The 14,902-nt window shown below is 40.4% G+C and overlaps 1 long non-coding RNA gene across 1 annotated transcript; it reads left to right on the top strand.

Moving 5' to 3' along the window:
• Positions 1-9: 9 nt before the first annotated feature.
• LOC135272263 (uncharacterized) lies at positions 10-14,890 on the top strand. The gene is made up of 4 exons (XR_010340368.1): positions 10-121; positions 464-599; positions 1,917-2,029; positions 14,840-14,890. It is a non-coding gene; the product is annotated as an uncharacterized LOC135272263 (long non-coding RNA).
• The last annotated feature ends 12 nt before the right edge of the window (positions 14,891-14,902 follow it).

Here is a 14,902-nt window from a genome sequence, read left to right as displayed (position 1 = left end):
CGGGAAGAAGAGCCGCAGGTGCAGGAAGAAGAGCCGCAGGTGTGGAAGAAGAGCCACAGGTGCAAGAGGAAGAGCCGCAGGTGCGGAAGAGGAGCCGCAGGTTCGGGAAGAGGAGCCACAGGTGCGGAAGAAGAGCCGCAGGTGCAGAGGAGCCGCAAGTGCGGAAGAGGAGCCGCAGGTGCAGGCTGCTGATATGGGGCCTCTCACCAGGAAAATACAGATTAATGAAGACCTCATAAAGGTCCTTCAAAACTTTTTACAGATCATTGGAAATGTTCACATCTCAGATTACCTGTAGGGCATCTTCAGACACTATGCACACATTGAATCCCTTGCCCAGTGCTTATCAATATCCCACTTGAAAGTATAGGCGGACTGTCTCAAGAACATTTGTTCTCTGCTTGTCAACTGAATAATACTTTTATTACTATTTTCATGTTTACACTTACTTTTTGACTTCTAGGACCTGCAAATACAACTGGTTATCCTGAAGACATATCAGCTGTGGAACGCCTGACCCAGAAAGTATTACTTCTTTGGGAAACAGTTGCTTCAGTAGAATCCTAGGTCAAGAAATTTGAGGAAACCAAAGACAACAGGTAAGTCACTGGAATATAGACTCTCACTCTCTCTCTCTCTCTCTCACTCTCTCACTCTCACTCTCTCACTCTCACACTCTCACTCTCAATGTCTCTCTCTCTCTACGCGCGCACACACACACACACACACACACACACACACGGAGTCTCACTGTGTCACCCAAGCTCGAGTGCAGTGGTACGACCATGGCTCACTGCAGCCTCAAACTCTGGGGCTCAAGGCATCTTCCTGCCTCAGCCTCCTGAGTAGCTGGAGCTGCAGGTGCATACCACCACACCCGGCACAAACCTTGTTTTTCTACTGTGAAATAAACCATGGTATTGGTTTTTCATAAATGGTATTTCATCGGGAAACTGCTCTAAAGTTTCCTACTTTGATCGGTAGCAGCTATAGATGCCTCTTTCTGACGTGTGGTTCTGTAAAGAGCAGCAGTTCTTTTGGACACATAGCAATAGTTATCCCTCACACTCATACCTAAGTCATCTCCCTCTCAACTGAATCTTTCTCCTCTATCTGCATTTAACCATGTTCACATCTCTCCCAGTCTAAAAAAAGAGAAAGAAACCCCTGCCTTTGCCCCAACTTTATAGCTACAGCCCCGTTTAACCTTTCTTTTCCAACAGACTTATTTGCCTGTACTCCCTGTCTCCATTAGCATCTCTCTCACTAACTACTCAGGCTTTCAGCTCTACTTTAAACAGCTCTCTGTTGGTTATACATTGTCATAGCTTGTTATCTTTATAGCACTATTACACTCACAATGGCACACGTCTATGATTAATGAATGTTTTTTTCCTCCACTAGATAGTAGGCTTTCCCTTAGAATCTGGAACAGAGTCTTTCCCATAGAAGGTGCTCAATAAATATTTATTGAATGAATGAAGAATACTGGTAACTCCTATTATATATGTTTCCCTCTTGCCTGTCCCGTTTCCCTCTTACTCCTTTCTCTTAGCTGCTTTCCTGAGCTTCCAGGTTCTCTCTCCTTTTTCTTCTTTTTGCTCCCATGTTTGAATTCCACCTTACAGGGTTTTAAAGATTAAAAAGATAGTGAATATGACATTGATTTGAAAACTATACAAAACTATCAAAAGCTTAAGTACTAAGATAGCGGACTTTTTAAGTCATAGTACATGCTAATGCATTTTCTTGCTTCTTGGGAAAACTATAAAATACTATCAAAAACTTAAAACTAAGATAGCGGGCTTTTTAAGTCATAGTACATGCTAATGCATTTTCTTGTTTCTCAGGATGAACTGTGGCTTCATGTCTCACTGTGCCATTTGTGTATTGCTTCTTCTCTCTTCTTTCCTCAGTTGCTGCTGATGCTAGAAGGACTAGTAGATGAACAGAGTCAGCTCAGTGAGGACTTAGAGGCAAAGAGACAGCTCTCTAGCAGTCTGGTGAAGTTCCATGCCCATCCAGAGAGGTAAGAGAATGGCTATTTTTTCCTTTTATTCTTTGTTGAAATTTTTATTTGTTTAACTATTGTGTTCTTTTTATGCCTTTTTTTATTCCTGAAGTGTAGATGCTTATGATACTGAACAGGGGATAAAAAACAGGGACAATTACTGGGGCTACCCATGTCGTCATTTGTTTTATGGATTGCTCTGAGCCTCAGTGTCAAAATCTTAAGTCAGGAATAGTGCCTGTTTCACACAGTGATTGCAGAGATTAAATGAGAACAGCGCTTTGGTGTCTAAAACAATGCCTTGCATATAGTCAGCACTCAATGTGTGTTCCTTTCCTTTTGTGATCCATGTCCTATTAAAGGCTGTTCTATTATAAAAGTAAGGCTACACCCTATCTCTACCGAAAATACAAAAATTCGCAGGGCATGGTAGTGTGCGCAGGTAGTCCCAGCTACTTGGAAGGCTGAGGCAAGAGAATCACTTGAACCCAGGAGGCGGAGGTTGCAGTGAGACAAGATCGCGCCACTGCGCTCCAGCCTGGTGACAGAGAGACTGTCTGTCTCCAAAAAAAAAAAAAAAAAGCCGGGCGCGGTGGCTCACGCCTGTAATCCCAGCACTTTGGGAGGCCGAGGCGGGTGGATCACGAGGTCAAGAGATCGAGACCATCTTGGTCAACACGGCGAAACCCCGTCTCTACTGAAAATACAAAAAATTAGCTGGGCATGGTGGCGCGTGCCTGTAATCCCAGCTACTCAGGAGGCTGAGGCAGGAGAATTGCCTTAACCCAGGAGGTGGAGGTTGCGGTGAGCCGAGATCGCGCCATTGCACTCCAGCCTGGGTAACAAGAGCGAAACTCCGTCTCCTAAAAAAAAAAAAAAAAAAGTCGGGCTATAAAGGGCACTGATATTTATTTAATATCATTGAAGAAAATATATTAATTCGGATGGCTAATATCACCCTGAGACCACCGAGAGCCATCATGATGAATACATTTTGTTCTACCTCTTGATTTTTGTTCATATATATGATACCTCTCTGGATCATTTTATATTCCTTTCATTTCTTTTCCTCATTTTGCCTTCTATTTTAGCACCTTTTTTTTTTTTGCCTCCCTTGCCCCAGACTTGGAGCTCTTTTGAAGTTGGGAGCAGGTCTCTTGTTCATCTTTGTATCTTGCATTCTTTATCTACTGGTATCTAGCCAGATGTTTTGCATATGATAAGCACCCAATACACCTAAAGATTGTATTAAGCCTGGGTGGATTTTGGATAGATGGAGTAGAAGGAAGAAGAAATCCAGATCAAGGATGCAGCAGGAATGTGTTAGTTTCCTGTTGCTTCTCTAACAAATTATCACAAACAGTGGCTAAAAAAACACAGACTTATGATTTTATAGTTCTAGAGATCAGAAGTCTGAAATTAGGTCTAACATGGCTCAAATTAAAGTGTTGACAGGGCCATGTTTCTTTTTCTTTTTCTTTTTTTTTTTTTTGAAGAAAGAAAAAAAGAATGAAGAAGAGGAAGAAAAAGGAAGAGAAAGAGAGAGAGAGAATGGGAGTATTGCTTTCTTGCCCAGGCTAGAATGCAGTTTAGTAATGGGTATTGAAAACCTCTTTTATACCAATAATTATACTTAATGATGTAGACAGGAAGGAATAAGGGAAGAAAATAACAAACAAGCAGCCAACCAATATTTCATTTAAACCTATGAAATGCTATGTGATTACTGAGGAGTGATTTACTTCCAATTATGTAGTCACTTTTGGAATAGGTGTGAGGTGGTAATGTATATTTTGTGTATTTGAAGTGGAGAGTTCTGTAAATGTTTATGAAGTTTACTTGTTCCGGGTCTGAGTTCAAGTCCTGGATGTCCTTGTTAATTTTCTGTCTTGTTGATCTATAGAATTGTTAGCTCTTCTTGTTACATTGATCCTTTTGCCATTATGTAATGTCCTTCTTTGCCTCTTTTGATCTTTGTTGCTTTAAAGTCTACTTTATCAGAGGCGAGAATTGCATCTCTTGCATTTTATTTATTTGTTTATTTTTACTCTCTTGTTTGGTTGGTAAATCTTCCTCCTCCTCTTTGTTTTGAGTCTTTGTGTATCGTTGCATGTGAGATGGGTCTGGATGCAGCATACCCATGGGTTTTGGCTTTTTATCCAATTAGAATTTATGTAAGTTTAATACTGCCATTTGATGCTAGCTGTATGTTGCCCATTAGTTGGTGTAAACTTTTCATTGTATTAATGCTCTTTGCTTTTTGATATATTTTTGGAAAGGCTGATATTGGTTGTTCCTTTATATATAGTGCTTCTTTCAGAAGCTCTTGTAAAGCAGGCCTGGTGGTGGCGAAGTCTCTAAGTGCCTGTTTGTTTGCAAAAGATTTAATTTTTCCTTCGTTTGTAAAGCTTAGTTTGGCTGGATATGAAATTCTGGGTTGAAAGTTCTTTTCTTTAAGGATGTTAAATATTGGCCCCCACTCTTTTCTGGCTTGTGGGATTTCTGCTGAGAGATCTGCTGTAAGTCTGATAGGTTTCCCTTTGTGGGTAACCTGACCTTTCTCTCTGGCTGCCCTTAGTATTTTCTCCTTCATTTCAACCCTAATAAATCTGGCGATTATGTGCCTTGGGGTTGGTCTTCTTGAAGAATATCTTTGTGGTGGTCTCTGTATTACCTGGCGTTGAATATTAGATAAATAAATCAATAACTAAGCAACCCCTCTGGTGGCTCATGTTTTTAATGCCCCGCCCATTGGGAGCCTGAGCCGGCTATATTACCTGAGGTCAGGACATCAAGACCAGCCTGGCCAAGATGGTGAAAGAATCCCTGTCTCTATTTAAAAAAATAATAAGATGAAAATTGAATAAGTTGAATATTACCCTGCCTTGCTAGGTTGGAAAAGTTTTCCTGAATGATATCCTGAAGAGTATTTTCCAACTTGGATTCATTCTCTTCATCACATTCAGGTACTCCTATCAAACGTAAATTAGGTCTTTTCACATAGTCCCATATTTCCTGGAGACTTTGCTCATTCCTTTTTATCCTTTTTTCTCCATTCTTGTCTTCTCGTTTCATTTCACTAAGCTGGTCCTCGACATCTGATATCCTTTCTTCTGCTTGATCAATTCGACTGTTTAAACTTGTGCATACTTCGTGAAGTTCTCGTGTTGTGTTTTTCAGCTCCATCAATTCACTTATATTCCTCTCTAAATTGTCCATTCTCGTTAACATTTCATCAAATCTTCTTTCAAGGTTCTTAGTTTCTTTGCATTGGGTTAGAACAAGTTCTTTTAATTCACAGAAGTTTCTTATCACGCACCTTTTGAAACCTGCTTCTGTTATTGGAACACACTCGTTCTCCATTAATCCTTGTTCCATTAACTGATGAGGAATTGTGATCCCCTGTAGAGGGAGAGGCATTCTGATTTTGAGTATTCTCTGCCTTTTTAGGCTGATTTCTTCCCTTCATTATGTATTTATCCCTCTGTCGTCTTTGTAATTACCGACTTTCTAACTAGGTCTCTGAGTGGACGTCCAACTTGTTGATTTCCAGCGCCAAAATCTAAGCAATCCACTGCGCCGGCCAAAACAGCGGTGTTAAGATTGATGGTGCTTTTCTGCCCGGGAATCTCCGGACTCTACACCAAGAACTACTGCGCTGAGGTGTGAGCAAAACCGCCGCGCCGGCCACAAGAGTCGCCCTGGCTACCCGTGGGGCTCCTCTGCTGGGAATCTCTTGGTCCATGAGCAACAAAAACTCGTCTGAAAGTGTGGCGTCCTCTCGTTCTCTGTGCTTTCACTGGGAGCTACGAGCCTGAGCTGCTAATGATCAGCCATCTTCTTTAGTGCCTTTTCATTTATTTTTTACTATTCAGCAGTTTTCTAATTTATTGTTGGGCTTTAACAATGTTTTCTTTGTACCAGGAAAATGAAGGCAGACGTAAGGTATGATAGGACCAGTTGATTTTGTGACTTTTTTTTTTTTTTTCAGAAAAGCAATTTATTAGAAATAGAGACAGAGGTTCCGGATAAGTTTGGGGTTTTTTTGAGATGGAGTCTTGCTATTTTGCCGACGCTGGAAACTGGTGGCACAATCTCGGCTTACTGCAACCACTGCCTCCCAGGTTCAAGTGATTCTCCTGTCTCAGCCTCCTCAGTAGCTGGGATTACAGGGCCATGCCACCATGCCTGGCTAACGTTTGTATTTATATTTATTTACTTATTTATTTGTATATTTTGAGACAGGCTTGGATTTATGCAGGCTTGCATTTATTCATTTTCTTAACTATGTATATAATGATTTAGAGGCTGTCTCGCATTTCTTGATGGATTGATTGATTGATTGATTAATTTTAGACAGATTCTTGCTCTCACCAGACTGGAGTGCAGTGGCACAATCCTGGCTCACTGCAACCTCCTCCAAAGCGGTTCAAGCGATTCTTCCGCCTCGGCCTCCCTTGTAGCTGGGAACCCAGGTGCGTGCCACCACACCCAGCTAATATTTTTGTATTTTTAGACTGGGTTTCTCCATGTTGGACAGAATGGTCTCAATCTCTTGACCTCGTGATCCAACCATCTCGGCCTCCCAAAGTGCTGGGATTACAGGACTGAGCCATCTCGCCCGGCCTTTATTTATTTATTTACATAATTATTGATTTATTTCCTTAGAGGCAGGAAGGCCGGCTTGCTTTTATTTATTTATATTTTTATTTATTTATTTAATTATTTTCATCTTATTATTTTTTTAAATAGAGACAGGGATTCTTTCACCATCTTGGCCAGGCTGGTCTTGATGTCCTGACCTCAGGTAATATAGCCGGCTCAGGCTCCCAATGGGCGGGGCATTAAAAACATGAGCCACCAGAGGGGTTGCTTAGTTACTGATTTATTTACCTATCTATTAATCGATCTATTTAGAGGGAGACTTGCATTTATTTATTTATTTATTTGCTGATGTACTTATGGAGAAGCAGGTCGAATTTACTTATTTATTTATTTATTTATATATTTGGAGGCAGGCTTGGATTTATGTATTTATCTATCTAGCTATCTAATTATTTAGAGGCAGGCTCACATTTACTCATTTGTTTTATTTAGACCCAGGCTCACAACATGATTTTTATACTTACGTGTTTGTGTGCAGGCTTGCATTTATTCATTTTCTTAACTATCTGTATAATACTTTAGAGGCAGTCTCGCATGTATTTACTTACTTATTTATTTATTTTGGAGGGAGTCTTGCTCTGTCACCAGGCTGGAGTGCACTGGCCCAGTCTTGGCTTATTGTGACCTCCACCCTCTGGGTTCAAGCGATTCTTCTTCCTCAACCTCTGGAGTATCTGGGAGCACAGGCGAGTGCCACTGTGCCTGGCTAACATTTTTGTATTTTTAGTAGAGATGGGGTTTCACCATGTCGGCCAGGATGGTCTCGATCTCTTGACCTCGTGATCTGCGCATCTTAGCCTCTCAAGGTGCTGGGATTACAGGTTTTAGCCACTGCACCCGGCCTTTATTTATTTATTTATTTACTTAGTTGGCAGGCAGGCCGTGTTGCATTTATTAATTTATATAAATCTATATTTATTTATTTAATCATTTTCACCTTACTATTTTCTTAAATAGAGACGGGGTTCCTTTCACCATCTTGGCCAGGTTGGTCTCTATGTCCTGACCTCAGGTGATGTACCTGGCTCAGGCTCCAAATGGGCAGGGGATTAAAATCATGAGCCATCAAGCGGGGCTATTTATTTATTGATTTATTTATCTGTCTACCAATCAATTTATTTAAAGGCAAGCTTGCATTTATTTATTTATTTACTGACGTATTATGGAGAAGCAGATTGCATTTAGTTATTTCTATATTTATTTACTTATTTATTTATTTATATATTTTGAAGCAGGCTTGGAATGATGTATTTATCTAGCTATCTAATTATTTAGAGACAGCCTGACATTTACTCATTTATTTATTTAGACCCAGGCTCGCAACATTTATTTATATACTTATGTATTAGTGTGCAGCCTTGCATTTATTTATTTACTTATCTATCGATATAATGATTTAGAGACTGACTTGCATTGATTTACTTAGATGCAGGCTCGGATTTATTTATTGATTGATTGATTTGTTTTAGACGGAGTCTTGCTCTGTCACCAGGCTGGAGTGCAGTTGTGCAATCTTGGCTCACTGCAACGTCTGCCTCCTGGGTTCAAGCGATACTTCCGCCTCAGCCTCCCGAGCAGTTGAGACCACAGGTGTTTGCCACCATGCCTGGCTAGTATTTTTGTATTTTTAGTAGAGACGACGTTTCACCATGTTGACCAGAATGGTCTCAATCTCTTGACCTTGTGATCCGCCTGTCTTGGCCTCCCAAAGTGATGGGATTACAGGCGGGAACCACTGAGCCCAGCCTTTATTTACTTACTTACTTATTTATTTACTTACAAGCAGGCAGGCCATCTTGCATTTATTTATTTATATATATATATATATTTATTTAATTATTTTCACCTTATTGTTTTTAAAATAGAGACAGGGTTTCTTTCACCATCTTGGCCAGGCTGGTATCGATGTACTGACCTCAGGTGATATACCCGGCTCAGGCTCCCAATTGGTGGGGGATTAAAAGCATGAGCCCCCAAGGGGGGCTATTTATTTATTGATTTATGTATCTATCTATTAATTGTTATATTTAGAGGCAGACTTGCATTTATTTATTGACATACTTATGAAGAAGCAGGTGGCATTTAATTATGTATATATTTGGAGGCAGGCTTGGATTTCTGTATTTATCTATCTAGCTATCTAATTATTTAGAGTCAGGCTCACATTTACTCATTTATTTGTTTAGACCCAGGCTTGCAACATTTATTTATATACTTACGTATTAGTGTGCAGCCTTGCATTTATTCATTTACTTACCTATCTGTATAATGATTTAGAGGCAGGCTTGCATTTATTTACATAGATGCAGGCTCTGATTGATTGATTGATTGATTGATTGATTGATTTTAGACAGAGTCTTGCTGTGTCACCAGGCTGGAGTGCTTTTGTGCAATCTTGGCTCACTGCAACTTCCGCCTCCTGGGTTCAAGCGATTCTTCCGCCTCAGCCTCCCGAGTAGCTGGGACCACAGGTGTGTGCCAACAGGCCTGGCTAATAATTTTGTATTTTTAGTAGGGACGAGGTTTCACCATGTTGGCCAGAATGGTCTTGACCTCTTGACCTCGTGATCTGCCTGTCTCGGCCCCTCAAAGTGCTGGGATTACAGGCATGAGCCACCACACCCGGCCTTTCTTTACTTACTTACTTTTCTTTATTTACTTACTTATTTATTTATTTACTTAGAGGTAGGCAGGCCATCTGACATTTATATATATATGTGTGTGTATATATATATGTGTTTATTTATTTAATTATTTTCACCTTATTATATTTTAAATAGAGACAGGGTTTCTTTCACCATCTTGGCCAGGCTGGTCTCGATGTCATGACCTCCGGTGATATAGCCAGCTCAGGCTCCCAATGGGCGAGGGATTAGAAACAGGAGACACCAAGTGGGGCTGCTTATTTATGGATTTATTTATCTATCAATTAATTGATTTACTTAGAGGCAGACTTGCATTTATTTATTTATTTGCTGATGTACTTATGGAGAAGCGGGGCTAATTATATATTTGGAGGCAGGCTCAGATTTATGTATTTATCTGTCTAGCTATCTAATTATTTAGAGGCGGGCTCATGTTTACTCGTTTATTTTATTTAGACCCAGGCTCACAACATTATTTTTATACTTACGTATTTGTGTGCAGGCTTGCATTTATTCATTTTCCTAACTATAATGATTTAGAGGCAGTCTTGCATTTATTTACTTATTTGTTTATTTACTTATTTGCTTTTTATTTTCTTTTTTTCTTTTTCTTATTTTTAAAGACGGGGTTTCACCATGTTGGTCAGTCAGGTCTTGAACTCCGGACCTCAGGTGATCCGCCCGCCTTGGCCTCCAAAGTGTTTGGATTACAGGTGGGAGCCACTGCGCCGGGCCAATTTCTTTATTTATTTTAGACAGAGTCTTGCTCTGTCACCAGGCTGGAGTGCACTGGCCCAATCTTGGCTTACTGCAGCCTCCGCCTCCTGGGTTCAAGCGATTCTTCCTCCTTAGCCTCCGGAGTATCTGGGACCACAGGCGAGTGCCACCGCGCCTGGCTAATATTTTTGTATTTTTAGTAGAGATGGGGTTTCACCATGTCGGCCAGGATGGTCTTGATCTCTTGACCTCGTGACCCAGCAAGGTGCTGGGATTACAGGCTTTAGCCGCTGCACCCGGCCTTTATTTATTTATTTACTTAATTTAGACCCAGGCTCACAATATTGTTTTTATACTTATGTATTTGTGTGCAGGCTTGCTTTTATTCATTTTCTTAACTGTCTGTATAATGATTTAGAGGCAGTCTTGCATTTATTTACTCATTTATAATTTGTTTGTTTGTTTATTTATCTTAGAGGGAGTCTTGCTCTGTCACCAGGCTGGAGTGCACTGGCCCAATTTTGGCTTACTGCAACCTCCGCCTCCTGAGTTCAAGCGATTCTTCCTCCTCAGCCTCCAGAGTATCTGGGATCGCAGGCGAGTGCCACCGTGCCTGGCTAATATTTTTGTATTTTTAGTGGAGACAGGGTTTCACCATGTCGGCCAGGATGGTCTCGATCTCTTGACTTTGCGATCCGCCCATCTCGGCCTTCCAAAGTGCTGGGATTACAGGACTGAGCCATCTCGCCCAGCCTTTCTTTATTTATTTGCCTAATTACTGATTTATTTACTTAGAGGCTGGCAGGCTGTCTTGCATTTATGTATTTATATTTTTATTTATTTATTTAATAATTTTCACCTTATTGTTTTTTTAAATAGAGATAGGGATTCTTTCACCATCTTGGCCAGGCTGATCTCGATGTCCTGACCTCAGGTGATATAGCCGGCTCAGGCTCCCAGTGGGTGGGGGATTAGAAACATGAGCCACCAAGTGGGGCTGCTTATTTATGGATTTATTTATCTATCTATTAATTGATTTATTTAGACGCAGACTTGCATTATTTATTTGTTTGCTGATGTATTTATGGGGAAGCAGGTCGAATTTACTTATTTATTTATTTTTATATTTGGAGGCAGGCTTGGATTTATGTATTTATCTAGCTAGCTATCTAATTATTTAGAGGCAGGCTCACGTTTACTCATTTATTTTATTCAGACTTAGGCTCACAACATTATTTTTATACTTATGTATTTGTGTGCAGGCTTACATTTATTCATTTTCTTAACTATAGTGATTTAGAGGCACTCTTGCATTTATTTACTTATTTCCTTTTTTTTCTTTTTCTTTTTTTTATTGTTTTTTGAAGACAGGGTTTCACCATGTTGGTCAGTCAGGTCTTGAACTCCCGACCTCAGGTGATCCGCCCGACTTGGCTTCCCAAGGTGCTGGGATTACAGACTTTAGCCACTGCACCCACCTTTGTTTATTTATTTACTGAATTACTTATTTATTTACTTAGTGGCAGGCATGCCGTCTTGCATTTATTTATATATATAAATCTATATTTATTTATTTCATTATTTTTGTCTTACTACTTTTTTTAAATAGAGACAGGGTTTTCTTTTTAAAGAGAACCTTTGCCAGGCTGGTCTCAATGTCCTCACCTTAGGTGATATGCCCAGCTCAGGCTCCAAATGGGCGGGGGATTAAAAGCATGAGCCACCAAGCAGGGCTATTTATTTATTGATTTCTTTATCTATGTATGAATCGATTTATTTAGAGGCAAACTTGCATTTATTTATTTATTTACTGACATACTTACGGAGAAGCAGGTGGCATTTAGTTATTTCTATATTTATTTACTTTATTTGTGTATTTTGAGGCAGACTTGGATTGATGTATTTATCTATCTAGCTATCTAATTATTTAGAGGCAGCCTGACATTTACTCATTTATTTATTTAGACCCAGGCTCGCAACCTTTATTTATATACATATGTATTAGTGTGCAGCCTTGCATTTGTTTATTTACTTATCTATCTGTTTAATGATTTAGAGGCAGGCTTGCATTTATTAACTTAGATGCAGGCTCGCATTTATTTATTATTTATTTACTTATTTATTTAAAACGGAGTCTTCTCTGTCACCAGGCTGGAGTGCAGTTGTGCAGTCTTGGCTCACTGCAGCCTCCACCTCCTGGGTTCAAGCAATTCTTCTGCCTCAGCCTCCCGAGTAGCTGGGACCACAGGCACGTGCCACCACTCCTGGCTAATATTTTTCTATTTTTAGTAGAGACGAGGTTTCACCATGTTGGCCAGAATGGTCTCGATCTCTTGACCTCGTCATCTGCCTGTCTCGGCCTCCAAAAGTGCTGGGATTACAGGCGTGAGCCACTGCACCCTGCCTTTATTTATTTACTTACTTATTTATTTGTTTACTTAGAGGCAGGCAGACCATCTTGCATTTATTTATTTGTGTATATACATATATATATATATATATATATTTTTTTTTTTTTAATTAATTATTTTCACCTTATTATTTTTTAAATAGAGACAGGGTTTCTTTCGCCATCTTGGCCAGACTGGTCTCGATGTCCTGACCTCAGGTAATATACCCTCCTCAGGCTTCCAGTTGATGGGGGATTAAAAGCATGAGTCTCCAAGTGGGGCTATTTATTTATTGATTTATGTATCTATCTATCGATTTATTTAGAGGCAGACTTACATTTATTTATTTATTTACTTATGTACTTATGGAGAAGCAGGTAGCAATTATTTATATATTTGGAGGCAGGCTTGGATTTATGTATTTATCTGTGTAACTATGTAATTATTTAGAGGCAGGCTCACATTTACTCATTTATTTATTTAAACCCAGGCTGGCTACATTTATTTATATACTTATGTATTTGTGTGCAGGCTTGCATTTATTCATTTCCTTAACTATCTATATAATGATTTAGAGGCTGTCTCGCATTTGTTGATGAATTGATTGTTTGATTGATTGATTTTCAACGGATTCTTGCTCTCTCACGAGGCTGGAGTGCAGTGGCGCAATCCTGGCTCCCTGCAACCTCCCTCTCTTTGGTTCAAGTGATTCCTCCGCTTCAGCCTCCCTTGTAGCTGGGACTCCAGGCGCGTGCCACCACATCCGGCTAATATTTTTGTATTTTTAATAGAGACCGGGTTTCTCCATGTTGGCCAGGATGGTCTCACTCTCTTGACCTCGTGATCCAACCGTCTCGGCCTCCCAAAGTGCTGGGATTACAGGCGTGAGCCACCGCGCCCGGCCAGAAACCAGAAATTTCATTTAACAAGTTACTTGTAATGACAGTCACTAATCGCAAATGTAGAATTGAATAATTTAAGTAGATTATGAATTTTGCAGCCATCGGCCGGGCGTGGTGGCTCACGCCTGTAATCCAAGCACTTTGGAGGCCAAGGTGGGTGGATCACCTGAGGTCAAGAGTTCAAGAACAGCCTGACCAACATGGTGAAACCTCGTCTTTAAAAAATATATACATATTAAAAAAAAAAAAAGAATTTTGCAGCCATCACCTCAGTCCCCTCTTAGAATACGTTTCTTACCTCCCCAGGTTCCGCAGAGCCTCTTTGCAGTCATTTTCCAATCCCTGGTCACCACAACAGAGCCTGAACAAAATAAAACATTTGGAAAACAGACAACATTAAATTTAATCATTTATTAGATTGGAATTTTATATAATGGACCATTGTCTTACTCTTGTGGCAACCAGAGGAGATATTTTATTCTAAGGACTTTCTTTGGGGGAACTTAATAGTCCTGTTTATTGCTCTCCTTGAATTGGTTCATCTGTGCTGGTGACAAATAGTTGCTATCAAACCTTGTCTGGTGAGCACAAGCGAAAGAGCTAAAAGAAAATCTCCTATTAGAAATGCAGATGATGAATTTGAAGATAATGTTATGCCGAGATAAGTTTATTTATTTATTTATTTATTTTTTTTTTTTTTTTTTTGAGACAGAGTCTCACTCCGTCACCAGGCACCAGGCTGGAGTGCAGTGGCGCGACCTCGGCTCACTGCAACCTCTGCCTCCTGGGTTCAAGCAATTCTCCTGTCTCAGCCTCCCGAGTGGCTGGGATTACAGACATGCACCACCATGCCAAGGTAATTTTGTATTTTTAGTAGAGATGGAGTTTCTCCATGTTGGTCAGGCTGGTCTTGAACTCCCAACCTCAGTTGATCTGCCCGCCTCGGCCTCCCAGAGTGTTGGGATTACAGGTGTGAGCCACCATGCTGGAGTGCTATGTGCAGTCTCAGCTCACTGCAACTTCTAGCTCTAGGGTTCAAGTGATTCTTGTGCTTCAGGCTTTCGAGTTGCTGGGACTATAGGCATGCACCACCATGCCCAGCTAATTTTTTATTTTTAGTAGAGACAGAGTTTTTCCATGTTGGTCAGGCTGGTCTCGAGCTCTCAACCTCAGGTGATCCACCCACCTTAGCCTCCCAAAGTGCTGGAATTACATGCGTGAGCCACCACACGTGGCTGGGAGTTAAGTATTTTACCATCTTTTTTCTTTCAGAAATTGGGTTGGTAACACTGAGGAGACACTTCTTACCTGCATGAAATGCCCTTCATTATCTTCTTCAAGTTGCAAGGGCTCTGGAACAGCCCTTGCAGAGCCCTATTCTTGTTTCGTTTTCTCTTGCATTACTGGCTGATAGTGATATGATATGCAAAAGCATTTGCCTCCGTGTTAAAATATAAACATGGCAGATATTGTTTCCTCTATTTACATTTGGAACTTTCTCCTCTACAGTCCATGATGGCTGTGCAAGAAGAAGAGCTGCAGGTGCGGGAAGAAGAGCCGCAGGTACGGGAA

This window comes from Aotus nancymaae, unplaced genomic scaffold, assembly GCF_030222135.1.
Source record: "Aotus nancymaae isolate 86718 unplaced genomic scaffold, 86718_ANA_hifiasm-v0.15.2.pri h1tg000108l, whole genome shotgun sequence".
Classification (NCBI taxonomy): Eukaryota; Metazoa; Chordata; class Mammalia; order Primates; family Aotidae; genus Aotus; species Aotus nancymaae.
The sequence above is the reverse complement of the archived record's forward strand: the minus strand, read 5'-3'. Positions and strand labels throughout refer to the sequence as shown.